The sequence below is a fragment of the Chenopodium quinoa genome, unplaced genomic scaffold, assembly GCF_001683475.1.
Source record: "Chenopodium quinoa cultivar QQ74 unplaced genomic scaffold, ASM168347v1, whole genome shotgun sequence".
Classification (NCBI taxonomy): Eukaryota; Viridiplantae; Streptophyta; class Magnoliopsida; order Caryophyllales; family Amaranthaceae; genus Chenopodium; species Chenopodium quinoa.
Window position 1 is genome coordinate 2,525,621 of NW_018744626.1, and position 8,659 is coordinate 2,534,279.

At 42.0% G+C, this 8,659-nt stretch overlaps 1 pseudogene; it reads left to right on the plus strand.

The window, feature by feature from the left end:
- Positions 1 to 2,163, plus strand: LOC110700887 (annotated as a pseudogene).
- The last annotated feature ends 6,496 nt before the right edge of the window (positions 2,164 to 8,659 follow it).

Genomic DNA, 8,659 nt, shown 5'->3' on the forward strand with positions numbered 1-8,659 from the left:
ATGATATCCTCCAAGCTCTACGAGAAAGCGATATCGAGGTGATGGTTGACATCCTCAACAACATGCTCATCCGCCTTCTTCTTATGTGGCTCATTCTCGGGTTCACCGCAACCTTAAATTAGCGCCTATCTCCACAGCTAGCAAAGATCCTGTTGGTATTACCTACTTTATATGTAGCTATTTTGTTAATTAAAACATCTTTCAAAAATTAACAATGCAAGTATATATATTAAATAAAAATGAACTTTATGGTTTCTCTTATTACTCCCCCCTCTATCTTCTATCTTATACGTAAATATTGTATTGGGTTAAAACATCTCTTAATAATATAATGCTAGTACTCCATAAGAGGTTTGATTTTGATTCGTGGACTCATTCTGTCATGATGCCTTTAGTAATTGTTTATTACTAACATAGTGGAATTGACTTTAAGTTTCAATTGCAAATTTAATCTCTTTATAATTTTATATGCAACAACCTTGTAACATATCATACTACGATAGTTTCTCTTATATATATCTCTATATTTTATTTTTAGATATGTAGTTGTTGGAAATGAGCCATTTCTAAAGAGCTACTCAAACCAATATATAACCCATGTCGTGCCTGCCCTTCTTAACCTACAATGGTCATTGGTTAGGAAAAAACTTGACGACTCCATCAAGCTTAGCTTTTAGTACTATGCAATGTAGGCACATATGGTGCAAACCTCCCATCTCATGGAGTATTTAGACCCGAGTTGGTTCAAGTTATGACTCAACTAGTGACCTAGTGTCGTGTCTTTCCTAGTGGCCCATAGTTCTCCCTTTGTGGTGAACATTAACCCCTTCTTGAGTGTTACGATGGATCCAAATTTTCCATTGGATTACGCTTTTTTTAAGGCGTACGTAGACCACCCAGTAATCGACGGGCCAAATACATACACCAACGCCTTTGATGGGAATTATGACACATTAGTCTCGGCCCTTCACAACATTGGATTTGGTGATGTTCCGGTAGCCATTGGGGAGGTGGGTTGGCCTACGAATGGATAGATAGAGCAAACACCGAAGCTGTTAGTTCTTTCAATCAAGGCCTAGTCAATTACATATTGACGGGCAAAGGAACGCATTTAAGACATAATGTGTCACCTATATGGTTTTGTATTTTTTGGTTTGTTCGACGAGGGTCAAAAGAGTGTTTTGCTCGGTAACTTCAAAAGGCATTGGGGAATTTTCACATTTAACGAGCAGGTGAAGTATGAATTAGACCTTGGTTTAGGAGGTGGACAATTACAAAGCGCTAAGGATGTTAAGTATATCTTCCTCTTAAATGGTGCATTGCAAACCCCTCTATTTATCCAACGAATAGGCATGCTCGTGGCCATTAATTACTACATAGCGCGTGTTAGTACTAATTGCACTTTGCTTGAGTCAGTAGGTTCTTGTAGTGGAATTGGGAAAATGAAGAGCTTGTCATATGCATTCAACAATTTATATCAATTTGGCTACCTCAAAGATAAAAATGCATGCTACTTTAATGGGCTTGGGATAGTTACAAATCAAGATCCTTGTGTTGAGAGTTGCAAGTTTCCCATTGTTGTTTCCGAATCTACTCCGTCCATATCTACTAGAGTATCAACTATAGTCATTATATTCTTAGTAGGTATTATTATAAATTTTTAATGTATCACTTGACATAACTCTCTTAAGTTGATCATTAAGTGGTACATTATAATTAATACCATGTAGAACATTATTGATCATGTTTTAGCTCTATAAGGTTGTAACTTGATCAATTACTCTATAATTATGAAATTCTCTTTATCAACATTTTTAGTCATTTACTTTAACAAAAAGAGGCTAAAATGTGTAACGAGCAAATTTTACGATAATATGTGTTTTTGTCTCCATATTGTATAATAGAATTGAAGTGATGTATTTCATACAAAATCTCCCAAAATTGTAAGTGTAAAACATAGTACACATGTCCACTGTTTCTGGAAACAAAATGCTCCTGGGAGTCTTAGGGTAATAAGGGTAATCAAGATGTCCTAGAGCTATGTCCAATGATTGTCCGAATGTCCCTCAGCTATGTCTTGCTGTCCGAGAGCTAGGCCTGCAAAAGAGAAAGAAGGTTAACTGCCCCGGGGGTGTGACCCGGGAAAGCCCCTCCGATGCTTAAGTCAGCGAATGTACTTTCTAGAGAGAGAAAGTAGAGAGAGAAGATTAGAGAATTAGGAAAAAGTTACCATCATCAATGATTGGAGAGCTATTTATAGATGTACTTTCAGGTGGCAGAAGTTGTACTTAATTGGATAGATTAGGGGTAAATCCGTACTTTTCTCTAACTAATGATGGGCTGGATCACGGAGGGGTATTTTCGTAATTCCGGGTCACTGGGCTTAGGACAATGGACTAGGCCCAAACATTTAGCCCCACGCGTGATGTGGGAACGAGATCGCATGAAGTTCGGATATCACGCGGAATATAGATGAGAGAAGTTGTCACATATGCTGAAGTAAATCCCAAGGCGTACCTGAGGGCTAAAACGAGCCCCAAGGGTATCCGAGGGCTAAAAAGAGCCCCAAGCGACTTGCAAGGGTACCAGCCCCAAGCAATGCATAGAAGGTACTTTAATTCAGATGATTGAGCAGTTTTGAGGGCTAAGCCTGATGATGATGGCTTAGGGGTAACCGATGAAATTTCCATTTTCAGAATATTTTCTTCAGGTTGAGCTCCATGTATTTTGCTGAAGGCATGTCTTATCTCCATTTTTAATGAGCTAGGGATTTCTAGAGACAATCTGATGATGATTCCCTGCTAACTGGTAATTAAGCTTAATCCTTCAATGGTGACTTTCTGGGATCAAGGATCACTTAGGCCCATTTGAACCAGGGTTTTAAGGAATTGTCATCTCCTTAGCTTTGAACATATGAACTCCCCCTTCACACTACTTGCTTTTCATTTCTCATTTGCCTTAGAGAAAATTCTTAAAAATTCTCCCAACTTTCTCTCAAGTTCTTGAGATTTTGAGTGTTCAAGTCACATCAATCGGTGTTCATCGGCTAGGGGTGTTATAATTGGTTTTTCGAATTTTGGGGTTTGTGTTTGATTTTTGAGGGGTTTTTCCTGGTACTGCCGAGTGATGTGAGGGAGAGCCGAGGGCTGAGGGGGTGTCCTGCATTACTTTTTGGGTGTCCGGCGCACCGAGGGGGTGCGTGGTGCGCGGCGTGCGGAGGGCAGCCCGGGGTTAGGAGAGAAATACGGGTGGGAGGTGTGATAAGGGAGAGAGGCTGAAAGAGAGAGTCGAAAGGGTTGAGGGCTGCTAGTGATGCGAGAGAGCCGAAAGGGTTGAGCATTCAGACCCTTAGGTATCCTTAGTTGAGGGAGGCGCGAGAGTGAGAGGAGCTGAGGCTTGCTCTTGGCCGAGAGGGTAGACGCATGTCCGAGGGGGTCATTGTGCGGCTGACGGGATTAGGCGTATGTGCCGAGGGGGTAGCTGTACGGAGGCCGAGGGGGTTTCGGGTTTTACTTGGGTTTTGCCTTCGAGTTCTGTGTCAAAGGGGTGTGAGGCCGAGGGAGCAGCGGGCGCGTGCTGAGCGCTCGGCTAAGGTGAGAGAGGGACGTGAGGCCTGAAGGTTTTAATGTTGGCCGAAAGGGTGAGGGATGATGATGAGTCTATTATATATATATTTTTATTCCCCGTCTCACGGTCATATTTATGCTTATTTGAGCTCTACGGAGCTATTTTTATTACTAATATATGTTTTCTAGTGTTTTTGTAGAGTTGGTATATTTTTGTAGGAATTTGCAAATTTATGACAATTTTCGAGATTATTAGCCACTACAAAGATATTAGAGTTGAATTATGACCGTATATTTAAAGCCCAAGACCGAGTTAAAGAAACTTAGTTTGGTAATTAAGGGCTCGATTAAGTGGAAAAGGTCCATATTTGCAACAATAAATACGGATCAACAAGTGAAGGAACTTGGACTTAGAAACTCTAAGGCCCAAGTGCAAGAGTTGCTTAATCAGGCGGCTATGAGGCTTTCTAATTGCTATTGGGCCTGCGAACTCCTTGGGCTACTTCGTTGGTTTGCTCCAAATTCCCACATCATTGATTTTGAGTGGGAATTAGAAAAAGTTAACTTGGATTAAAAATCCTATTTCTTTTCTTATTTAAGGAGGTAGGAATAGTACGTGGAGGGGTGTGTGCTGGAGTTTAGTTTTAGTTTGTTTAGCTTTTCCTCAATTAGTTTTTAGATTAGTTTAGTTTTAGTTTTAGTTTCTTTTCTTTTTTCTCTCTCTAATTTTTCTTTCTCTCTCCTCTTAATTAAATTCTTAGTATGACCTTTTTTTTTTAGACTTTCTCTCTCTACTTAGTATTTTTCTCTCTCTTAAATTCTCTCTAAACTCTTGTTCTTAATACTTCCTTTAATTCCAGATTTACTTTGGTACAATTTCTTCCCTTTTTAATTTCAGCTATTTTAATTGTTTTCTTGTTTATGCTTTTAATTATTTATTTGATTGGTTTAGTTATGATGATTAGTGAGTAGTTTAATTCTAGGGTTTTTGGGGATCCATAATTATTGTGAAGGGATAATTTGTTATTATTGATTGTTGATATGCATGATAATTTCCTATTGAATTGTTTTAATTCTTTGCAATTAGATTATGAATCGAGCAGATGTAATTTGATTGTGAATGTTTAGCAATATTGAATTGATGAATCGAGCAGATGTTGAATTAATACTAAAGGCTATTTTTAATAGGAACTTAGGTCTAATAAATTGCGAGAGCCTGTTAGATCTATGTTGGTTAATAAATTACGAGAGCCTGTTAATCATGCTATTTGTGCATTGTTAATTATTAATTACTTCGTTCTATCCCGGAATATTAATTATTGGTGAACCTGTGACCTTAGGTTTCCTTATTATTGATTCTTTTCTCCCTAAACTCATTCTTCGTAGTATAGAATTCACATTTAAAATATTGGTTACTTAGATAATTTAGAGTATAATAATTAATTAGAATTAAAAAGACAATTAAAAAGACTTGTTTCCCTGTGGAGTTCGACCCTACTTCCCTATCTACCTTAGTTAGTGATTTAGGTAATTATTTTTTATTAGGGGATACGACTTTACCCTGTCAAATGACGGCCTAGGGGTATTTCAGGCCGAATGAGTGAGTGAGGAGAGAGAGAGCTGAGAAGAGCCGAGGGCTCGGCTGGGCTTGCTAGGCCGAGGGGGTCACCTATTGAGAATTCTTGTGAAAACCCAAGTAAAGTAAAAGCGGAGGGATGTGCTCGGTTAGCTCAGTCATGCCGAGGAGAGCGAAAGGTGCCGAGAGATGCCGAGGTGCGCGAGGGTGAGAGATGTTTGGGAGAGGAAACATAGTTGAGAGCTTTGGGTTTAACTTAGGCTTTGAGGTGAGGTAAGTCAAGGAGAGAGCTTAAGTGTTTTGGTTTTTACTTGGTGATTTTTTGTGCTGCTAGCCGAGAGGGTAGCCGCGCGCGTGAGATTTTTTGCGAGGCATGAGAGAGAGAAAGATTAGTGAGGCCGAAAGGGTTGATGAGCAGTGCCAAGAGGTTTTACTTCGGGTTTTTAAGTTTTTCCCTTTAGGAACCTGTGAGTCAGGGCAATGCCGGAGAGAGAGAGAGTTTCTTGTGAGGTTTTACTTCGGCTTAGCTGGGTGTTACTCCGGGGTGAGGCAATATTGAGTGTGCTACCCCGGGGTGAGGGAGCAATATTGAGTGAGAGGGAGAGCTATACCCCGGGGTGAGGGAGATATACCCCTGGGTGAGGGAGTATTGAGTGAGAGGGAGAGCTATACCCCGGGGTGAGGGAGTATTGAGTGAGAGTGAGAAGAGGGCATGCTCTCCGGGGTGTTAAGGTAGTTTGATTGTCACCCCTAGGTGAGGGAGGAGTGAGCGAAGGTGAGAGGAGGGCATGCTCTCCGGGGTGTTGCTACCCATAGCTCTCGGCATTTCTGAAGTCCGAGAACTTTTGTATCCTAGCCGGAGGAACTTTGAGAATAAAAACCCAAGAAACTTTGTACCCTGGGGCGGAGGTGCTTTGACAACAAAACCAAGTGCTTCATACCCCTAGGCTGAGGTACTATTAAGAACAAAACTAAGTTCTTTATACCCCTAGGCGGAGGTACCTTGAGAAATAAACCAAATGCTTTAACCCCCAGGCGGAGGTATCTTGAGAAATAAACCAAGTGTCCTATACCCCCAGGAGGTAAAACTTTGAGAAATAAAAAGTCAAGAAGCTTTATACCCCAAGTCGAGGTACTCTTTCAAAATAACCCCAAGAACTTTATACCTCTGGCGGAGGGAGACGATGTTGAGAGAGTGATTGAATAGCCTGAGCGGAGGGAGACCAAGATGAGAGAGTGATGAATAGGCTAAGCGGATAGAGGCCAAGCTGAGAGAGTGACTTAATAGGCCGAGCGGAGGGAGGCCAAGTTGAGAGAGTGATTGAATAGGCCGAGCGGAGGGAGGCCAAGCTGAGAGAGTGATGAATAGGCCAAGCGGATAGAGGTCAAGTTGAGAGAGTGATTGAATAGGCCGAGCGAATGGAGGCCTAGATGAGAGAATAAATCAATAGGCCGAGTGGAGGGAGTAAAGAGCCAACTTTAGGCTGGGAGATGCCGATGGGCTTGACTTGTCATGTTGAGGCCTCCTCTAGGCCGAGGGCCTAGCTTCAAGTATCAAGAGCGTGCTCAAGCTGGGTCTATTAGTCAAGATCTCGGCATGCATTCTCTTTGCTAAAAATTACCCAAGGTTGAGGGGTGATATAGATAAGCCGGGAGCTGAGCCTTAGATAGCGACGTTGAGTGCCTGGGGTATGCCTTGTTTTTGAGTTTGTCACAAACCCAAGATAATTATTTTTCTCCTAATTGAAGCTTGATGATTATTTCTAACTTTTGAATTTTGTTGATGTTGTAGAAGCTAGTCCCCGGGGTGCGCTTGATGAGAGGTATGCTATTCCAATCATAGGGATAAGCTAGGGACGGAGAAGTACATTATCCCCAATCTTGAGATAGATTGAGGGCTAAACGAGCCCCTTGTTATATATGTATGAGAGCTAGACTATCCCAACTTTTAGGATAGGCCGAGGAGAAGTACGTTATCCCAAATCTTGAGATAGGTTGAGGGCTAAAGGAGCCCCTTGTTATATATGTATGAGAGCTAGGCTATCCCAACTTTTAGGATAGGCCGAGGAGAAGTACGTTATCCCAAATCTTGAGATAGTTTGAGGGTTAAACGAGCCCTTTGTTTTATATGTATGAGATGTAGGTTATCCCAACTTTTGGGATAGGCCGAGGGTTGAACGAACCCTAAGTTTTAGATGTATAAGAGGTAGGCTATCCCAACTTTTGGGATAGGATGAGGGGCTAATGGAGCCCAAAGTTAAAGATGTATGAGAGCTGGGGTATCCCATCTTTTAGGATAGGTTGAGGGCTAAACGAGCCATTTGTTATTTAAGCGATTCGCCAGGACACTGTCTCAAACATTGAGTATAAGCTAGCATCTTGCCCCAAACATTGGAACAAATTTGTTATTGATAACATTAGTTAGCGACCCGGGGTGTCTTGTACAAAGGATGGCCCGATGCTTTTTGAGAAGATAATGAACTCCCGAGACTTTAGAGCTTTAGGAAGCTATGTAGATAACCAACCCGAAAAATGAAAATGATGCACTATTAAAAGAAATATCTTCTAGTATAAGCTCTTATTGCCCCTAGGGCATCATTGTCATTTGAGAAGTTTCTCAGACACAACGTCTTAAGTCCGCATTCCAAGCATATCGGTTGCAAGCTCCAACTTGTAGATATTCATGATAGATGGGGAAGGATAACTGAGGACCTTTCTATTTGGAACTTGTGAGTGGAAGACCCTCGAGTGAATGACCTCCTTGATCTTGTAAAGTTTATCTTCAAGAGGGATGCTTGCACCTTAGCATTACTCTTAGCTAGGCATGTTAAGTCGGCTTGGCATGCCGAGGGCTTGATAGAAGCATATCCCTTGGCTAGGCATGTCGAGGGGATGATAGAAGCATAGCCCTCGGCTAGGCATGCCAAGGAGACGATAGAGGCATAGCCCTCGACAAGGCATGCCGAGGAGGTTGATAGAAGAATAGCCCCCGGCTAAGCATGCTGAGGAGATAATGGAAGCATAGCCTTCAACGGCGGTTGAAAGAAGCATATCCCTAGGCTAGACATGCCGAGGAGATGGTAGAGTCATAACCCTCGACTAGGCATGTCGAGACCCTCGGCTAAGCATGATGAGAATATTATAGAATCTTGCCGAGGAGATAATAGAAGCATAGCCCTCGGCTAGGTATGCCAAGGAGACGATAGAGGCATAACCCTCGGCTAGGCATACCGAGGAGGTTGATAGAAGAATAGCCCCCGGCTAAGCATGCTGAGGAGATAGTGGAAGCATAGCCTTCAACGGCGGTTGATATAAGCATATCCCTAGGCTAAGCATGTCGAGGAGATGATAGAGGCATAACCCTCGACTAGGCATGCCGAGGAGGTTGATAGATGCATATCCCTCGGCTAAGCATGCTGAAGAGATAATGGAAGCATAGCCTTCAATGGCGGTTGATATAAGCATATCCCTAGGCTAAGCATGTCGAGGAGATGATAGAGGCATAGCCTTTAGCTAG